This window comes from Sus scrofa, chromosome 12 (genome assembly GCF_054392235.1).
Source record: "Sus scrofa isolate SSC_HxYL_T2T_F1_AM1 chromosome 12, Sscrofa_HxYL_maternal_Yorkshire_Landrace_v2.0, whole genome shotgun sequence".
In the NCBI taxonomy this organism is placed as follows: domain Eukaryota; kingdom Metazoa; phylum Chordata; class Mammalia; order Artiodactyla; family Suidae; genus Sus; species Sus scrofa.
In genome coordinates this window covers 15701459-15722842 of record NC_139394.1, presented here as the reverse complement: position 1 = coordinate 15722842, position 21384 = coordinate 15701459, and the positions used below count along the sequence as shown (strand labels likewise).

General features: G+C 35.5%; 1 protein-coding gene and 2 long non-coding RNA genes across 29 annotated transcripts in view; 2 read left to right on the top strand and 1 right to left on the bottom strand.

The window, feature by feature from the left end:
• TANC2 (tetratricopeptide repeat, ankyrin repeat and coiled-coil containing 2) overlaps positions 1–21384 on the top strand; it is a 365101-nt gene that overhangs the window by 152091 nt on the left and 191626 nt on the right. The gene's annotated exons all lie outside the window — the stretch shown is intronic.
• Positions 1–21384, bottom strand: part of LOC146398066 (uncharacterized) — a 1038644-nt gene that overhangs the window by 946732 nt on the left and 70528 nt on the right. The window lies entirely within an intron of this gene.
• On the top strand, positions 1743–12347 carry LOC146398067 (uncharacterized). Its single transcript, XR_014821004.1, has 2 exons — positions 1743–6323; positions 6767–12347. It is a non-coding gene; the product is annotated as an uncharacterized LOC146398067 (long non-coding RNA).

The following is a 21384-nucleotide window of genomic DNA, read 5'->3' as shown; positions in this document are numbered from 1 at the left end:
AACCTAAGAGAATTTACACTTAGTTTTTAGGCAAGCCATTAATAAATGTCATTTATTTTTCATTTTGTGTTCTTTTATGTGTGTGTATATGAATCTTTTAAAATAGTTTCATATTTTTAAAAATAACATGTCATCTTAAAGCTGTTTAACTCAGTGTTTTAATGAAATGTATCAGTCAGATTGCTTTTTTTTAATTACGCTGTGATTCCAGAATAGATTTCTACTTCCTTATAAGTAAAACACATTAACAAGAAAGTATGGAAATCTAGAATTTTGTAAGCATGCTTTCTTAATTAATACATCAAATCTTATTTCATTAACTGGAGTGCTTACAGATGGTTGTTCTTGCATAGTTTAAGGATTTTTTTTAACTTAACATTATGTGCTAGTTCTTTTGATTTATGTTGTCTGTTTTCCCAGATGAGAAAGATAAATTAGAGATTTACCGATCTTTCTGTGTTTTTAAATCATTTGGGAAATTATCCCTCTAAGAAAAATTGAATTTACAGATTAAATTTTCTCAAAAAACTCTGTCCATTTTCTGGCTTTTAATTATTTTTTCTTTTTGGTTCCTCAGCTAACCATGTTAACTTAGGAAGGTACCAAAAGTAGCATCTTGATTGTTCAAAATTAGAATATTTAGACTAATCTTCAGCTACCTCACAAAAGAAAAAGGCATTTCATCTGGGCTTATTCTTTCAGTTATTTATCTCCTTAAATTGTTCTCTAATATAGGTTGTTCAGAGTAGATAAACTTCAAGGATGTAACTGGGTTCCTTTAATTTAAATTAAATTACTATAAATCTAAATGCAAGTTACTAGTGTTTGCCATTATTATATTTTTATTGTATTCCTTCTTCCATTTTTCAGATTTTTTGCCTATAGCTCTATAATTATGACTTTGCCCAATGTTTAAAAAAACCTTTAAAAAGGGAGAATTAATATATTAAAGGATAATGAAGGTATTAATCACTTATACTTACTGTCATTTCTATCATTAGTAGTGATATTTTGCTTTTATTTGAAAGCCTGTGAGATCAGTTTGACTAAATTGATCTCATTTTAACCATTGCAATGCAACAAAATTATGAATTTTAAAATTTATGTATATTTAATACTTGTGTTCCTTGTGAGTTAATATTCCTTTTTGATTAGTCCATCTTCATAAGTGTATATATACAAAGAATTTGTATTTCATTGTCTCTGAAACCATAATTCTTATTGATAATAACAGAGACTGATTTGGATATTTTTAATAAGGCTAGTATTTTTAATAACAGATCCATTCATTTTAAAGTAATTTTTCTTGGCACATCGTATAATTTTTTTTAAAAATATTTGAGTCCTTGCCTAATGGGTATATTCCTGAAAGGTTGTATATATTTGTTTGTAGATTGTCTTATTTAAAATCCACTAGTGAAGATCCCTATTTTGAGAGATTCTACAGTTAAGTTGATTTGGTGAATTTGTATATCATATCCCAGCTTTTCTTAAAGTAAGAGCCATCCAGTTTATTTCGGTATCTAAGAATTCAAGTTTCAGATTTAACTGGCAGCATTCTGTGAACAAATTAAGCCTCATGCTTCAGACTTAAAGTTTAACCCCTCAATTTCAAAATAGTTTGACATCTTCAGGTTTACTTCCTGAAATCCTTTAAAGTATTTACAGTATTTTTCATATAACAGATAACTGGGTAATATCTTAGTTGAAAGTAGGCATTGCTTTCATTTGGGGGGAAATGTGGAGGGAAATAATATATAAAATTTACAAATATAAAAGGCTTAGGTTTCTTCCCTAGTTTCCATTAACCAAAGCCTAAACTTGGTTAAGGTTTATTTCATTTCTCTCTGGATCTACATTAAGACTGAAAGTCTCATGTTGGTGATAAATTATTTTAAAAGGGTGATTCATATTAATTTTTCTCATATTGATCACAATATATCTATGATAAATGTGTCTTCTTTACAATCCAACATTATATAGTAAAACATTTTAACCACTTTTAAGCTCTGCAGCTTGGGACATGCTTACCTTTCTGGTTTCTCTTCTATAGAGTTAATGAAATAATGCCTTTTGTAGTATCATTGTAGGCATTAAGAAAGATTTTATATATATATATATGTGAAATATCTGGTATAGTTCTTAGCACAAAAGAAACATTTTTTAAGTGATCATTCTCTACCCTTCCTTTCCACTGTCCAAAAGTTCTTGGACTTTTCCTTGGGAGTACCTTTAGAACAGAGGAATTCAAAGTAAACCAGAGGGTCATGGATGTAGCCTAAAGGGGTATCCAAAAGCAAATCTGGACTTTTTTTTGCAAGTCTCATATATTCCCTCTTAAAATAGTTTACATTCTGCGTTTTTTAAAATCATAAAAATGTTTTCCAGAAAAATCTTTAAGTAAAACTCATCTCTTCAGGAAAACATGCCACATTTTCTCCTTTAAATTTGAATACCCCAATGTGCTAGTACCTATCTTTATGAATTCCCAAGTTTAAGACATACTACTTAGATCTCTTGGTCTGGGTATCATTTTTTAGGAAATTAAGATCATTTATTAAGAGATGCATATATTTCTCTGGAGAAATAGATTGAGAATCAAGAGGCAGGGGTGCAAAATGCATCTGGTAAAAGCTGAAAGGCTTATTACTCAGTTCAAAAGAGTGAGTAGTGGTATGGAGCTGGGTCAAGCTATAGTGAGATGAGAAAGGGGTACCTTCATATCTGAAATGAAGAATGGCAATGGGGAAGTAACATTTTAGCATTTTATATAACTGCTTGATCTAGCATCTCTAAAACTTACATCAGCACCCCCACACATATCTTTTTTCTTACACAACTCCTACAAAATCATGTGCAACAAGTAATTGTGTTCTAAGGAGTACATTTAATGAAATAAGTGGCCAAAGGAAGTCATGTCATTTATAAGGAAAGAAGAATGGATAACTGTGCAGAACAAAGCATGAAAGCCATCACTTTGATACTCCAGATGATTATGGAAAAGTTGCATTTTACTCGAATTCCCCAGATGAGTTGTTGCTGTAGTATTTTAAAGAATTTTTTTTTAAAATTTTTTTGCGTTTTAGGGCTGCATCCATGGCATATAGAGGTTCCCAGGCTAGGGGTTGAGTCAGAGCTGCAGCTGCCAGCCTACACCACAGCCACAGCAACATGGGATCCAAGCTGCATCTGTGACCTATGCCACAGCTCATGGCAACGCCGGATCCCTGACCCCCTGAGCAAGGCCAGGGATCAAACCTGCATCCTCATGGATCCTAGTTGGATTCATTTCTGCTACACCGCAATGGGAACTCCCAAGAATATTACTTTTTTAATAAGAGAAAAGAACGTATTTATCATGTAGATTAGAAAGTGAAATAATAAAGCCACGAGTAAAAAATTGAAGCAAGAGTGTACGGGACACATTCTAATGGTAAATCAATTCGTTTGGATAGAGGTTTCATAAAGGGTGCTGTAGAAGAGAAAACCAGGCCGTGGTAAACTAAGATACTAGCTGTGGAAAAGGTACAAAGAAAAAGGTTTTGAGGAATAAGCGGATTGATGACTGACCAGCTGTAGTGTCCAGGAATATGGAAGATCGGTCCGAGATGAGTCCAAGACTTTAAGAATCTTGGTGGCCTCATAAATAGGAACAGAGAGATTAGGACATCTGGTTTTGAGAGAATGAGACACAGTGAGTTCAAAATGATAGCAGGATATTAGAGTGGAAATGTAGTTTCAACACTACATTTGAAGAGTAAGACTTTAGGGTATAAATTTGGAAGTTATACCCATAGAGAGTAGGATATAACTTAAAACTCTTAGATAGAAATCTCTTAAGAATGAGAATACAACAAATAAACAGAAAAAGGTGGGGAATGGATATGTTATGAGCATTTACCAGGCATTTTTTTTTCTTTCCTCCACCATCCTCAGCTGAAAGTGAGCATTTATTGAATACCCTGGAACTATTATTATTGTTTTTTTTTTGTCTTTTTTGTCTTTTGTTGTTGTTGCTATTTCTTGGGCCGCTCCCACGGCATATGGAGGTTCCCAGGCTAGGGGTTGAATCGGAGCTGTAGCCACTCGGGATCCGAGCCGTGTCTGCAACCTACACCACAGCTCACGGCAACGCCGGATCGTTAACCCACTGAGCAAGGGCAGGGACCGAACCCGCAACCTCATGGTTCCTAGTCGGATTCGTTAACCACTGCGCCACGACGGGAACTCCCCCTGGAATTATTTTCACTTTAACTCATTTGAACTTTCCAGTAACAGTTTGAACTATTATAGCCATGATCTTTTAAATCAAGAAAATAAGACCTAGTCAGGTTCTCCATTAAGCAATTAAGATAAAAGCAAGGAGGATTCCAGCCTGAGTCTTTCTCTAACTTCAGTTCCTAGTCTCAGGGGTCAAGAAGTAAACCTTAAGAAATATCCCACTTAAGGGACCAAAAGAGAAAAACCCATGTTAAAAGACAGATGAAATCAATAAGGAGCAGTCTGAAAGGTGTTGGGAAGACCACAGTGGTAAAACTATAACATGCTGTGGTTTCAGGGGGTTTTAGGAAATATTTAATCACTATTTTCAAATTCACTTAGAGATCAAGAATACCAGTTCATATGGGACCATGAATCTGTTGTTGTTAGGTGATTTGCTTTTTGTTTTCCTGAACTGTAGTCCAAACTCTCAGCTACAGTGGTCTACAAGGAGGGAGTGGAGCTGAAAGAAGGAAGCATCTAATGAGAAATTCACAGCTGATATACACTTTTAGAGTTCTAATTGTTTCTTGGTGTCTATAATATGTAATCATAAATGATTGTTCAAGGCTTTTGAAGATGAGTTTCTTGCTATTTAACATCATTACCCGAATAAACTATGCTTTTAAACATTTTTACATAGCTGAAGCTATTCCTAAAACAAGGTAACTGTTCTCCATTAATTTCTCTGATACGGTGTAGTAGTTCAGATTCTGCCCCTTAACTAGCAGTGATACTGGGTATGTTGTGTAACCTGTGTTTTAGTTTCCTCATCTATGAAATAATAGGTATATAACAACTCCCATAGGGTTTGTAAGGATAAAGTGAGTTTTTACAGGTAAAATGCTTACAACAGCCTCTAGTAGATAGTAATATACTTGGTAATAATTAATGATGGGTAATGTCATTTATTGGCAGTTTCCAGATCCAATTTATCTCTTTCTCTATCTTTTTTACTTTTCCAGTTTTTCCTCTGGTGAGAAGGGAAACTTCTCACTTTTACTTGTTAATTTTTTAAAGTGAGCAGAAAGTAAAAGCTCTGAGCAGAAGGTTTAAAGCATAATTGGATTTAGAAAATACCTTGCTGTCAAGAGCAGTAGATACTGGCATTGGCTTCTCTCTGTAACATAGATCTGATGAGCATTAATGTTCAGAGTATTTCGGTATGAATTTATATTACTTCCAGTGAAAAATGGTTTTATATTCAAAGAATAAAAACTGATAAGTATATAATTTCCCCTTCCTTGTTTAATTTAAAAGAACCCCCTTCCAAAAAAGTGTGAATAAATATGCTGTCATATTATGATATGATGACAAACTTAGAATTATGGTAAAGTTGTACATTCAGTGCACAGTGACCTCTTACATTTTAGCATTTATTTAAAATATGAATTTTAATTATTTAACAGCATAGTTTATTATTAAGGCCACATACCATAGTTTGTATACTCAAGCCAGACTGCTTGGATTTGAATCCTAACTGACACTTACTAGTTCTGTGTCCTTGAGCAAGTAATTTAACCTTCCTGTGCCTCAGTTTCCTCATCTATAAAAAGGAAATAATAAGAGCATCTACTCCATAGGATTATTGGGAGGATTAAATGAGTTAAAATGCTTTTTGGATCATAATTGCTCAAACATTGTTAACTTTTTTTTAGCGTTTTTAAAATTTTTTTAGTTTTATTGGAGTGGAGTTGACTTATAATGTTGTGTTAATTTCAGGTGTACAGCAAAGTGAATTAGGTATACATTTTTTTCAGATTCTTTCCCATAGAGGCTATTACGGAGTATTGAGTAGATTTCCTGTGCTATGCAGTAGGTCCTTGTTACTTAATCAGTTTTGGATATAGTAGTGTGTATATGTCAGTCCAGCCTCCCAATTTATCTGTCCCCCCAGTGTTTTCCCCTTGGTAGCCCTAAATTTGGTTTCAAAATCTTTGTGTCTGTCTCTGTTTTGTGAATAAGTTCTTTTGTATCATTTTTTTAAAAATTAGATTCCAGGAGTTCCCCTTGTGGCTCAGTGGTTAACGAATCCAACTAGGAACCATGAGGTTTCCGGTTCAGTCCCTGGCCTTGCTCAGTGGGTTAAGGATCTGGCGTTGCCATGAGCTGTGGTGTAGGTCGCAGACATGGCTCGGGTCTGGCATTGCTATGGCTCTGGCGTAGGCCGGCAGCTACAGCTCCAATTGGACCCCTTCTCTGGGAAGCTCCATATAACTCAGGTGCGGCCCTAGAAAAGACAAAAAAAAGACAAAAAATAAAATAAAAATCAATTTCAAACTACTGAATTTCATTAGTTGCTCTGCTGTCAGAAAAAAAAAATAATTCGATTCCACATGTCAGTATTTATCCCCTTCTATTATTACATCCTCAGTCTTTTGCGGCATGTGGAAGTTCCCAGGCTAAGGGTCAAAAGGAGCTACAGCTGCCATCCTATACTGCAGCCACAGCAACGCAGGATCCAAGCCGTGTCTGCACCCTGCACCACAGCTCATGGCAATGCCAGATCCTTAACCCACTCAGTGAGGCAGGGGATAGAACCTTCATCCTCATGGTTACTAGTTGGATTCATTTCCTCTGAGCCACAGTGGGAACTCCCTATATCCTCAGTCTTAGCATAACGCCTGGTATATAGTAGATATTCATAGATGTTCAATAAACATTTGTTGAATAGATCAATAAAACATTCCGAGCTTACCTAGGGCTTCAGTGATATTCATAGCTTGAATACTTTCATTCAAGCAGGCCAAAGCAGATAACCCTTGTATAATGTTAAGAACCTTTGCTCACCGAGGTTTTTAAAAAATGAAATCTTAAAAATGCTCTGCTCATCACTTTATTTACTGATCAGGCTTGTGATGGGAAACATTTTTAAACCGAGGCTAAAAATAAGTATGGCAGATGAGGGTGACTCCTCCCTGATTCTTAGGATTCTCAGTAGACATTATAATAATGCCTAGAAAAGAAAGAAAGAGCTTTCTTCATGCCAGTTTTGGCCTAGTTTAAGAACTTCATACTGAAAAGTTGCTCTGACGTTATGAAGTAGTTTACCTAAGCCCGAGGTTGGGGATATACTGTGAATATAACAAAGTTTCTCACTTTTAAGTACCAAACAAAGGTCATACTTAACTAGGCAGACCTGAGATTAAAGTTTCCTGTTGCTTTCTTGTTCTCACCACTCCGTCTTCTCTGTTGTGTTGTGGACTTCGCTTCATTGCACCAGACACCTAGTATTTGCTATTCTCCCCAGTTCTGAGGACAAATCATTGCTTTAATGAATAGCGTTTGTAGATATGTCAATAGTTGGTCTATTTAGCTTAGGTTATTTTAAACAATATTTCATTTGTCTATGCAGTGTGACATTGAACTATGAGCTACTTCTTCTACTTCCAACATAATTTTAATTTAATTCTAAATAATATTTCCTGGATTATGCCTTGGATTTTGAGGAGGCATTTTTTTGCTAACATTATCGTCTAAAATGGCTTTGTTTTTTTTTTTTTTTAATGTTACTAATATTGCTTTTCACACTGTACTTCTCAAATAGTTTATTGGAAAGTATATAGCTAGCAGATGGTCACAAAAATAGTATAGTTTTAGAGAATGAAATATGACAAACTGTAAACAACTCCCTCTCACAGAAATCCACCCATGCTTTAATTTAATTTCCCACTCCATCACTATCTAGGTCATCACTGTCCTTTTAATTATGGGCACTGGCTCTCATCAGTCACCATGAGGGATTGGCAGGGGTTTAAACTGTGTGTATTTCCAAATCTCAGTCTTGATAATTGGTGCCTTACAGGCATGGTGACATCTGAAGATGTCCAGTTAGGCTTCTGAGTCCAGTCTTCTGTTCTCATCTGCATTCTGCATATAATTGTGCCGTGGGCAGGATAGATGAGCTCTACCGGGGATGAGATGCTTTCTTAACTGACCTTCACCTAAGCATTTGCAGGATTAGTGCTCTTCATTCCTTTTTAACACCTACTAACTGTTTTCAGGACAAGGTGGATATAGAGGACAGTTCGCTACCTTCTAATACACCCAGATACTTCTGTTATCCCTCTGGTGGGATGTGCTTACTGAGAGGCAGTTAAATTAATGCCCATTGTTTGTCTTATTATGATAATATAATTAAATTATATATGCATTAGCTAATGATGTATGAATGCAAGGAAGAGGGCATCTATAAAGTATTATTCCTAGGAAAATTATGTTAAAAACTTGGAAAAAAAATCAGTTGAAATGTCAGTAAAGGTAATTTGCTAAAAAAAAAATAAAGAGTTTAACCTGAATTAGGGTGAAAACACTATGGGGGGGATAAGATTATTGGTATTTAAGGGTATAAACTTGTAATGAGTAGTAAATAAACCACAGAGATCTAGGGTTCAGTATAATGAATATATGCCTGTACTATAATTATGTAATGTGATAAATATCACTGCTTTAACAGTTAGATTACAGTATGTAAATACATCAAAATAGCATGCTCTGCACTTTAAATTTACAGAATGTAGCATGTCAGGTTTATTCAATTAAAAAAAAAAACTTAAAAATCCGCCTATGCTTAGGTTGTCTACATTTTTGCTTTATTTTAAATCAATTGAATAGATTAGTGCAGTTTAGGCCAGAAAGAAAAATTGGAACTCATGTTCAAACAAAAAGGCCATGGCTTTACATTAAAAGTTTGGTGAATAAGTATACTTACATATTAAGTGAAGTGACTCATACATACATAATTTTTGTCTTTCCCCACTTTGAGGATTTTTGATAAATTGATCAACTACCAAGCCGTAGTCTACCAATCCTGGACTTAAGATATAGAGAGCATTGTTAGACAGCACCCTTCATATCTTGAGATGGTGTAAGTCAATGATTATATTATGTATTAATTACGTATTTCTGCATAATAGCATTGACACAATACATTTGATCATTTTTCCAAAATATTTTTTAAAATACAAACATTTGTCTCTTTTCAAATAAATCATCAAGATTCCAGATTGTAGAGTTTGATTTCATGATAGTTTACATTAATGGGAAATCAGGAAAATGAGTTCTTGGAGGCTCTTCAAGATAACTTTTGAATACAGTGAAAGTGTTAGAGACAGAGATATGAAAATACACATCAATTTATGAATAAGAAACTCTTAAGAAATTTGCTAGTGAGAAATTGGAGAAAAAAGAAAATGCATGATAGTATGAAGAGAAACTAGTTGTGGCTTATCAGTATGTAAAAAATTTCAGAGTTTGAAATCATGGACTATTCAGAATTTCAAAGCCAAAGCTACAATATCTGATTGCATAGGAGGAGAGAAGCGTGGGGGGAAATAAAAAATAAAAATAACCCAGTATGACCCATTTTCCAAAGTAGAACAGGATAGGGACAGAATGCATGAATAGGAAGCTGGGGCTCGTAGCCCTAACCATTGTCATGAAAGGAAATCTAATTGCTCAAGAAGAATATCATATTAGAAGATCTCTCTCTCTGCCTAGTCTGTCTTCCAGGTGACCTAATACATTCTGATGACTTTAAAATATCATCCATATCCTCATACCAAGAACTCAGAATTTGGGAGTTCGTGTTGTGGATCAGTGGTAATAAACCCATCTAGTATCCATGAGGATACAGGTTCAATTCTTGGCCTGGCTCAGTGGGTTAAGGATATCCGGCGTTGCCATGAGCTATGGTGTAGGTCCCCAATGCAGCTCTTGTCCCACTTTGCTGCAATTGTGGCTGGTAGTTGCAGCTCTGATTTGACCCCTAGCCTGGGGACTTCTATATGCTGCAGTGCTGCCCTAAAAAGCAAAATAAATAAATAACCTCAAAATTCTCTTATTGCTGGTAAATCCAATTGTCTTATTGGCAGCCCTGTATAGAAATGTCAGGGATAGGTATTGAGAAAGTAAAAGCAGATTTTGGTGCTTATCATAATGTCTTCCATGTTAAAGTTACCCAATAAATAAGTACTTACGGGTTTCAGAATTTTAAGCAGGGAGGAGCATTGGTTCTCTAGTAGTTTTACTGTGTGTATGCTTGCTGTAATGAAAGTATAAATACACATGATTTTTAAAAAAAATCAACTAGTACAGAGTGTCTTGAAATGAAAAGCTCCAGTCCCCAGTCTCATCCTTTTCTACTCCTGACTCCATTCCTCTGGGGGATAATTGCCTACACGCATTTTGCTCTTTCTTCAGTGGTTGCCTCCATATCTAAATTACTATGCTTCTGCTGAAATTCCTTGATTGACCAGCTTTAAATATACCTCATGAAACAGTAAGACTATTTGCAGTGCTCCCACTTTTCTCCTCAACATAATTTTCACTGTTTTTTGTTTTATTGATTGCAGGCATAGATACTTTATTTTTAGCGTCTGTATTTCGTGTTCTCTCAAGTGTAAGACAGTATTCTTGATTTCCACTTTGTAAGAAGACAGCATTGGCACCCTTGCGCTTAATAGTTTCTGATGAGGAGTTAGACATCATTTAAATTGTTGGCCTTTGTGTGTAATATATTGTTTTTCTCTGGCTACCTTTTAGGTATTTTCTTTTTCTTTGTGTTTCAGCAGTTTGACTATGACAGGCTTAAAGTGGTTCTGTTCGTATTTACACTGTATAGGGTTTCTGGGCTTCTTAATTTTGAAAACTTGTTATCTTTTACTAATTTGAGATATTTAACCATCATTTCTTCATATATTTTTTCTTCCCCATTTTTTTCTTCTTCTGAGACTGATTACATATATGTTAGATCTTTGGATGTCATCTCACAGGTTTTGATGGTTTTTTTATTTTAATCTTTGTAGTTTTCAGATTAGATAATTTCTGTTTATTTATCTTCAGATTTCACTGACTATCATTTTAAACTATTTTTGATTTACTATGCTGTATATGTATGTGTATGGGTGTGTATATACATATACAGATATACACAGTCATTTAAATTGTCATGTTTCTAATTTTTTGGTAGCAAGCATGCCATAGGGTATACAGAAATAGAAATTTAATGTACACACGGAACTTAGATAATGTTTTAAACCAATGGTAGTTCTATTAAAAAAAAAAAAAAACTTAGGGAGTTCCCTGATGCCTCAGCAGGTTAAGGATCTGATATTGTCGGTGCTGTGGTGCAGGACACTCCTGTAATGCAAGTTCAGTCCCTGGCCCAGGGACTCTCATGTTGCAGGCATGGCAAATAGATAAATAAATAAATATTTAATGTCATGTTTTAATATTTAAATATGCTGTTAAGCCCATTCGGTGACTTTTAATTTTAGCCATTGTTTTTCAGAACCAATTTTCATTTGGTTCTTCTTTTTTTTTAATATCGTTTTGACTTCTCTGCTAAGATTTCCTCCCTTTTTTCATTAAGAGAATGTATTTCTTTACCAGGCTGAAAATAGTTACAATAACTGCTTTTAATTCCTCACCTGCTACTTAAAATAATGGGTTAAAAATTAGGGTTGGTCTCCATCTCTTCTCTTGATAATTGGTCACATATACCTGATTCTTCATGTATTGATTAATTTTTTGTTGTATCCTAGACATTTTATTTAGTAGACACTCTGAATTTTGTCATATTCCTTCAAAAGGTATTAATATTTTTCGTTTAGCAGACAATTGACTTGTTTTGACTCAGTGGGAAATTCTTTCTCTTGGGCATCAGTTTAGTTTAGTTAAATTGTTTTATTGTCAGCCAGCCTGCTCTATGTATGCAAGGTTCAAGAATCAGCCAGATTTGAGTGGAGTTTATACACAGAATCTGAACTACCTCCTATAGCTCTCTCTCTCTTTTCTGGAAATCCTTGTCCTCTACTTTTTAGGGACTATTGTTGCTGCAGGCTCTGTCTTTTGATACTTTAGACTAGAAAAACTATATGTTTTCGGAGTTCCCGTCGTGGCTCAGTGGTTAACGAATCCGACTAGGAACCATGAGGTTGCGGCTCGGATCCTGTGTTGCTGTGGCTCTGTAGACCAGCGGCTACAGCTCCGATTCAACCCCTAGCTTGGAAACCTCCATATGCCACGAGAGCGGCCCAAGAAAATGGCAAAAAGACAAAAAAAAAAAAAAAGAAGAAAAAGAAAAACTATATGTTTCCTATTAGAATTTTAATGACCCCATGCAATGTTGACTGTGGTCTGCTAGTAGGCCAAAAGCAGAACAATAAGTGAAATAAATGAGGGAGGGAGGGAGGAAGGAGAAAGGAAGAATGGAAGGAAGACATCCCAATCTGGTCTTCTCTGTGTTCTTCTCTGTGTTCAGTTCTCGGGGTTCAATTGTTGAGGAGGTTGTTTTCTCCAGAGTTTATCGTAATTATCTGTGAGAGGGTCTTCTTCATCTGATAGAGAAGCTTGCTTGACTGTGTAGAAACAGAACCTCCCCAGATAGTGAGATTTTTGTCTTTCATTAATGCTGACATTTTTTCCACTTATTTCGAACTGTAGAAGTATTTATGCATTGGGGTGCTGACATGCATGTAGCTTTAATACCTAATTTTATAGAAACTCTGATTTTAGTGTTCTTTTCCTTACCTTACCACTTATTATTACATACTTACATGTTTTCTTTTTTCCATACATCCAGTGAGGTACATTATAAATGACAGAAATTGAGAGTTCCCTTCATGGCTCAGTGGTTAACAAACCCAACTAGGATCCATGAGGTTGCAGGTTCAATCCCTGGGCTTGCTCAGTGGGCTAAGGATCTGGTGTTGCTGTGAGCCGAGGTGTAGTTTGCGGACATGGCTCGGATCCTGCATTGCTATGGCTGTGGCTGTGGCCAGCTGCTGTAGCTCTGATTTGACCCCTAGCCTGGGATCCTCCTTATGCTTCCAGTGTGGCCCTAAAAAGAAAAAAGAAAAAAAAAAAAGACAAAAATCATAAGAAAAATTTATAAACTTTTTAATTTTACTTTTTGGCTTCCATTCCTCTTTACTGTATTATATAACACTGCTTCTAACACCATCCTACTACCAGGATTTTTTTCGGATTTAAAGAAAGTAATATGGTGAAGAGAGTAATGTGTTTTATTAGAGTGGGAGGAGACTAATGAAAACCCTAAGAAAAGAAAGACCTCTGGCTTAATCAGTATCTACTTTTTGCTTATTTAGAGACCACCCTTCCTACTAACATACAAAACATACGACCCAGAGGAGTAAAGCTAACAGTGTTTCGTATCTTTGTGTATTTAAGGAACAGAATCAAAATCTTTGCTTCTACCTCTAAATCAGATCCTTGCCTGGTGGAACAATACTTCCGTTCCCCCAGGTAGCTCTCTTTTTTCATGGTTTAATTTGCATTAGAGATGACAACTCATCTTTCCTCCCTTGTTCTTCTCAGGAGTTAATCATCTTATTTTCCTCACTGTTCCTTCCTTAGGTGGATGATCCCAAGGTTTCAGGGTGATGTGAAGCAATTTATATTATTACAAAGACTCGGAATTGCTTACAGGTATTCTGAGGTTAGAGAAGTGTGATTCTTTACCCACAGTTAGTGGGTAGTGAAATATTCCGTGTTGCGAGTTCTTTATTATAAGATCAATAGCAACTGCACATTCCAAAAACAAGCCAGAAAGTTACTGGTCCTTCACCCTTAATCTTTGAAAATGTCTCAGTAGGCATTTTTGTCTGTGGGACAAAGACTTAATTTGCTGTTATCTATCCTTGTAGAATCTTATTACAGTCTGGCACACTGTTTCCTTTTATGGCAGATTGCAGCAGTGTTCTGACTCCCACATTGACTGCCTAAGATCTTCTTCACTTTGCTTTCCTGAATTTTTGTAAAAGAAAAAATATGGTTTTCATTTCCTTCCTGGATTGTTAACTTTCTGCTTTTTTCTAACTCCAGACCTTTTGGAGAAATGAATTTGGAATTGTTAGGAATTGGTGGCTGACCATTATGTATATGCTTACTGTCCAAATCTGTTTCTCTTCAATTTATAAGTATATCTAAAACTGTTTTTTTCCAAGGAATTTTTTGTTATGGCACCTAGTCAGCATATTTTCAGCCATTATTGATAGCTGATGGAAAAGGGAAAACAGCAGTGTGGCATGTTATACATCATTCTCAAAATGCTGTCTTAGAGTTCCCTTTGTGGCTCAGTGGAAACGAATCCGACTAGGAACTATGAAGTTGCAGGTCCATCCCTGGCCTCACTCAGTGGATTAAGGATCCAGTATTGCCGCAAGCTGTCGTGTAGGTCGCAGGTGTGGATTCGATCAAGTGTTGCTGTGGCTGTGGTATAGGCCTGCAGCTACAGCTCTGATTCCCTAGCCTGGCAACTTCTATATGCCGCAAGTGTGGCCATAAAAAAGAATAAGGAATTATTGCCCTCAGTTTTGGAGTAACTGTTTCTTTGGAGGACCATGTTGTCTCCATATTTATTGCTTGAATGGTCTGTCTGTATACCAGTTTGTCTAGAATATCCCTTTGTGGAACACAGCATAATTGCATGAAAATAGAACCTAAGGAGGAGACTTACTCTGGAGCTACATTGGATACAGCCTGGAATCACCACTTTTCTTAGGTCATAATCACTTAAATGGATGAAAGACATAAACAGATCATTTATACCTCCCAAAATATATAGGTAAACATAAATAGTTAATTCATTTAACAAATAGAGTACTTGCTCTGTGCCCTGCACTATGATAAGCATTACTATGGCTACAGCCATGTATGACAGATAAAGGTTCTGCCTTTTGTCAGCCACATGATGAATACCAAACATTTGGAAAATGCACATTAAAACACCATGAGAGACTTCTTCCCGTCATGAAGGATTAACCAGTACGGGACTTGCCCTCACACTAGAAACAGCTTTTCTTCAGACATTGGACAGTTGACAGCATGGTAATGTGATGCCGGGGAGAAAGGATGGGGGAGGAAACTAGGTGAACCCTGGCTTTTTGCCTGAAGGTATTCTCCTGATGAGGGAGAGCTCAAACAGAATGACAGTCTTGCAGAACTGAGGAAACAGAGCTCACAAGTTGGGGAAGCTAAGGCAGCTGGAATTTACAGAGTACTGAAGAATGGGGAGCTAAACAGAAACAACTACAAAATTCTGCAGAGGGGCCCTTTTGAATCTTTACCTTAATACTGAGTTGCAGGAAGGTGGGGTGAGGCTCCATGAGCATGAAGAGAAAATAAATACCCTGGACTTAGAAACCAAGCAGTTCTCTGTACAGTGCTCCCAGTAATGGGAGATTTTTTTCATTCTGACCATCCAGAGGGGAGAGATCTTGTTAAAAACCTGGAGCATTCAGTAGAGGTCCAAGAAAGGACACACTTTGGTGACAGGGCTAAATGTCTTCCAAGTAAAGTTACTCCAGATGGACCTAAACAAAGCTTTTAAAACAAGGCTCAAAAAGATCAGACTAATCTTCCAGTGACTGATATGCCTTGGAGCATCAGAAAGCAGCTGTGTAGCCTTCCTGGTGAAAGTCAGGAATAAAGAGGATGTTGACTTCTTTTGTTAATTAATGCATCCTTCAAATATCTTGCAATGTGGAGGGGCTTGGACACAGCCAAAATATCTTTCCTAATGTTTCCCTTTTAACTCAATTATGTTCTCAGTACTTTGGGTTTTTTTTTTTTTTAAATAAACCTGGAAATTAATTATAGTCTTAATTAATGATGATTTTTACAATGTTTGTTTTGTGAAAATCTAAGTCAGCAAGGTGATTTATAGTGTGATAAATATTTATATTATCCACGAGTGCTTTTTAAAACTCACTTTTTCAGACCTTTGTTTATAGGCACTTTTATTTGTAATGCCTGTCTTTGCTTTGACTTTTCTGCTGTATACTCTTCATTAGCAAATAATTGTTAACCAGACACCACATGCGAAGACACTATTCTAGGCACCGTAGTCTAAAGCATTATACTTGAATGAAAATAATTCTGTAGATTTAGGCTGTTCCTAATTCTTGATGATGCATATTCCATCCACTTAAAAGAAAAGGGCTGAGTTTATACAGCATTTTCTGCTTTGTTCGTTAGTTCTGCATCTGACTTTTATGGATTTCAAGGCTGTTTTGTAGAATATGGCAAAGAAGATGATGGTCACCAAAACTTATTCCCCTTTCCTCCTGGGCACACAGGTAAACTGTATGCCATAGCCTTCTTTGTAGATAAACATGTCATGTGACTAAATTTTGAATAGTATGAGTGGAGATAATATATTCCAATTCCATAGTGGGCTAGAAGAATTTCACAAATGCATTTCTTGCCTCTTCCCCCCTGGTCTTTAGCTCGATGAAGAGAATCCACCAGAGAACTCTGAGGCTCTAAGATTAGAAGCGTCTTACTCAATACCTATATTGAATGAGAACTCTATTCTGTTGTCTTAAAAGCCACTGGGGTTTTAGGGTTATTTATTTTAGCTCTTGGCCTACCCTAATACAAAGAAGAACCACGATTGTCCTGTAGGTATGGTTATTTGTCTGTTGGAGAGGATTATAATTTTTATGACTACCTAAGTCTAAAAGTGAACTCGGGAGACTGAAGTCTTTACCAGCCAGTTTGCATATATACCCGTTTATTAAGATGAAAACTCCTCTCTTCCTTTGGGCTCTGGTACTAGCTCTTGTCCTGTTTGAACTGTTAGCAGCACTGCTTTAGTCTGTGTATTCCCACATCCGGTCCCACCCAGTATCCCCTTGTCAATCCGTATCCTTCCTTCTATCTCCTGAAATAAAATACTTTCTCTTCTCTATCTTCTCTATCTCTCCTTTTCTCTTTCTTCATGACTGGAGGCTTATTTTTCAAGGGCTTTCCTTTTTGTGCCAAGTATGATGAGTGAGCAGATGAGACCCTTCTCATATTATGAAATGTGGTAGCACAATTTTGGAACTAGTGTGTTAGTTCCATTCTAATTATGCATTCACATCTAAGAACAACCTCATGGTATATCCTCAATTTAACAAAACAACTAAAGCTTTTTCTTCATGGACACACCACAGTATAACCCCATGTGTAGGCTCTTCAAAGTTTGTATGTTGTATGTACAGCTAATTCGCTTTATGCTTCCTCTTTCCCCATTTTTGACCTCTGGCTATGCTATAAGTGGCTATTTATAAAATATTGAACTAGATTGGCTCTCCTGGAAAAGACAGCAAAAAAAATTTTAAAGCAGCAACTGCTCCTATTATCTAATCAAATGACTAGATTGCTCAGGTGACCATGAATCTAGTCCTATCAGAAGTCTTCTTTTTTAATTTCTTAATTTATTCTCACCGTTTATACCTTTTGTCTCCTGATTCTTTTTAGTGCCTAACCAATATCCCAATCATGACTATAATAAATTGTTCTCATTATCAAAAAAATATTTTATCAGCTCTAGCCCTTCATATTGGATACCAATTTAAATGTAGTTGCCTAAATATTTTGCTCACATCTCAACGTAGAATGAATTGAGGATTCATAGAAGATTAAATCAAGAGCCATGTTCCTGAGATGTTTGGTACGGTTCACTGTTTCTCAAATTTCAATCATTGGCAGAGCATTTTCATGATTTTTGCCACACCTCTTAACCATACTTTTGTTACCTCGTTGTTTCTTTAAATTTCATTTTTTTATTTAAATAAATTTATTTTAAAAGAAACTTTATATTACCGGTCAAACTGGAACATCAGAATCACATGCTATAAGATTAACTAGAATGTTAATTCTAGCTAAACACTTTACCTTCAGATGGCTCTGAAACTAAACTCTTATCCCTCTTTGTTAAACGGGAGGATTAGCTAGTATTAGTACCACATGACGTTTTTTTTTCTTCTTGACCTATTCAGAAGGATTGAAAGATAATTGAAAAGGGAATATAACATTGTAGTATTTCATTAGTTAGAATAGGCTAGATTATGCTGTCATAACAAACAACCTTAAACATCTCAGTGGCTTAACTGCAACAAAGGTCTATTTCTAGTTTACCCGGCAAGCCTGGGCAACTCTCCAGGACAGCTGTCCTTGATGCAGTAACATAGCAACTCGGGCAGTCTCCACCATCGTAACATGAGACCTGTGATTTTTGTGCCAGAGGAAGAGACAGAGCATAAAATCATGCAGGAACTGTGTCACCTCTGCTCTTAGTACATAAGCTGGAACTAGGCACATAGTCCTTCCTAAACCTCACAGGAGCTGTGCCTAGAAAGGAATGGAGGCCAAAGGATGCTGGTAGGCACTAGTAAAGTCTCCTGTACCATACACGGTCAATTTACTGCCACTTTTATAGATTGTTTAAAAATCATCTCTTCCTAAAATGAGTGCTACCTTTTGAAGAATATATTACGAATAAAACAATATAATATTCTAAATCAAAAGTTTATAATCTACCACTGTGAATACTGTGATTGTGGCCAAGATGTCTTGTGATTCTCTTTTCCCATCAGTAAAGCAAGGTTAATGTGTTCTTCATGGAAAATTATAAGTAGAATGAGTTAGGTAAAAATGTAAATTAAAGGGTAAATGAACTGTTATACAAATGTTAGCTGTTACTTTATTGGTTGTTGCATAACTTTTTTGCAAATGAGGTATTTGTTTTTAGAGCGCTGTACCTAGTGTTAGGCTCTAGCAAGAAGTCAGTTTTGGAGTTACCATTGTGGCTCAGCAGTAACAAACTCAACTAGTATTCATGAGGATGTGGGTTCCATCCCTGGCCCTGATCAGTGGGTTAAGGATCAGGTGTTGCCATGAGCTGAGGTGTAGGCCAAACAAAATTACCCTTCCCGTTGATCTTTCCAAAACAAAGCTTAAGCATATTTTTCTACTATTGGAATGATCTTTTTACAAGATTTTTTTACACTTCATTTTTGCTTTGAACTACCAAATAAGATCAGAACAAAATCATAATTTTTATAAAGCTATATAAGAAAACTGTTACCAATAGATGTAGTGTTGGAAAAAGCTTAGTTTTTAAACTTTTTAATTTGATAACACTTAAAATGGTGTCGTATTAACTAACTTTTAAAAACGAAGGCAAAATGTGATATTTAAGTGCTTAAACTAAATATAAATAAACTAACTTAAATAGATATCACTACAGATTTTTTATAGATTGTTGAGGTACGATCTAGCCATATGTACCTAAACTAACCTGTTTTTCTAGGTTACTTGCTCCTGTCCCAGCTTCTTTCCTAATTTCCTGATATGGTTTATAAAAGAGTATTATTATTTCTTCTTAAAGTATTTGATAGAATTTACCAGTGATGCCAACTAGGATTGGGCTTTTCTTTATGGAAAAATGTTTAAGTACTAAGTCCGTTTCTTTACATGTAGTAGTAGGTCTTTTCAGATTTTCAATTTCTTAATGAAGTAGTTTTGATCATTTGTGTCAAGGATTTTGCCCATTTCATCTGAACTCTAATTTGTTGGCATAAATTTGCTGATAACATTCTCTTACAATCTTTTTCATTTCCGTAGAGTTGATAGTAGCGTCCTCTCATTTATAAGTTTCCGTAATTTGTTTCTTTGCTGTTGGTCAGTCTAGTTTAAGATTTTTCAGTTCTTTTTGTTTAGGTAAATTATTTTCATAAAATCTGAAACTTGTATGCATCTTTTTTGTTTTTGTTTTTTGAGTTGCTATGCAATGTTATATGTTACAGGTGTACAATATAGTGATTCACAACTTTTAAAGGTTGTACTCCATTTATAGTTATTATAAAATATTTCTTACATCCCGTAGCTAATTTTACATCTAATAGTTTGCATCTCTTTCAGTTCCCTTCTTCCATCTTTCTACTGAAAACCACTAGTTTGTCCTCTGTATCTGTGAGTCTGCTTCTTTTTTGTTATAGTCACTGGTTTGTTGTATTTTTTAGATTCCATATAGAAATGATATCAAATAGTATTTGTCTTTCTCTGACTTATTTCATGTAGCATATTCCCCTCCAAGTTCATCTACGTTGCTGCAAGTGGCAGAATTTCCTTTTTTTTTTTTTTTATGGCTGAGAGGTATTCCATTGTATGTATATATATACCACATCTTCTTTATCCATTCATCTGTTGAGGGACACTTCTGTTGCTTCCATATGTTGACAGTTGGAAATAATGCTGCTGTGAACATTGGGCTGCATGTATGTTTTTGACTTAATGTTTTTGTTTTTTTCAGATAGATACCCAGGAGTGAAGTTGCTGGGTCATACGATAGCTGTATTTTTAGTTTTTTGAGAAACCTCCACACTGTTTTCCACAGTGGCTACACCAACTTACATTCCTACCAATAGTGTATAAGGGTTCCCTTTTTCCCACACCCTCGCCAACATTTGTTATTTGTGTTCCTTTTGATGATAGCCATTCTGACCAGTGTGAGGTCATATCTCAGTGTGGCTTTGATTTGCATTTCCCTGATGATTAGCAATATTGAGCATCTTTTCATGTGCCTATTTGGTTACTGCATTTCCTCTTTGGAAAAAAAAGTATTCAGTTCTCCTGCCTACTTTTAAAGACTTTTTATTTTGTTCATCATTTCAAAGAATTAAATTTTGATTTGATTTACTCTCCTCAGTTTTTTCTTTTACTAGTTATGCTCCTGTTCTAATCTTTATTATTTCCTTTTTCTGCTTGATTTTAGGTTTATTCTGCTTTTTCAACTTTTTAAAAGCATATGCTGAGCATATTGTTTCCTAATAACTTTTCAACTGTTATAACCATAAAATTCTTCATTGAAACCTTAAAAAAGTGAATTAGCAAAATTAGTAATTCTTTCAAAATTAGCTTCTTAAAATAACCTTGTAATTTCGATTTAAATAGAAAATTAATTATATTCATTAATACCATACTAAATTAGGAGGCATTCTGAAGTAGAGATGCTCCCTGATTTATGATGGTTTGATTTAAGGGTTTTCAGCTTTATAATGGTACAGAAGCAATATACATTTAGTAGAAACCATATTTTGAATTTTGATATTTTCTTGTGCTAGAAATATGCAATAAAAGAACTTATTTTGATATTCAAATCGTAAATTTTCAAGACTGATAGAATATTTTCTCTATACTTGGATAACTTCCATATTCTTTGTATTATGTTCAAGTGAGCCCCTTCTTTTCAGTGAGACCATAATGCCGTAAGTTGATGCCGATAAGCTACCTTTCAATTAAAAAAAAAAATAGATATAGTTGCTATTAGTC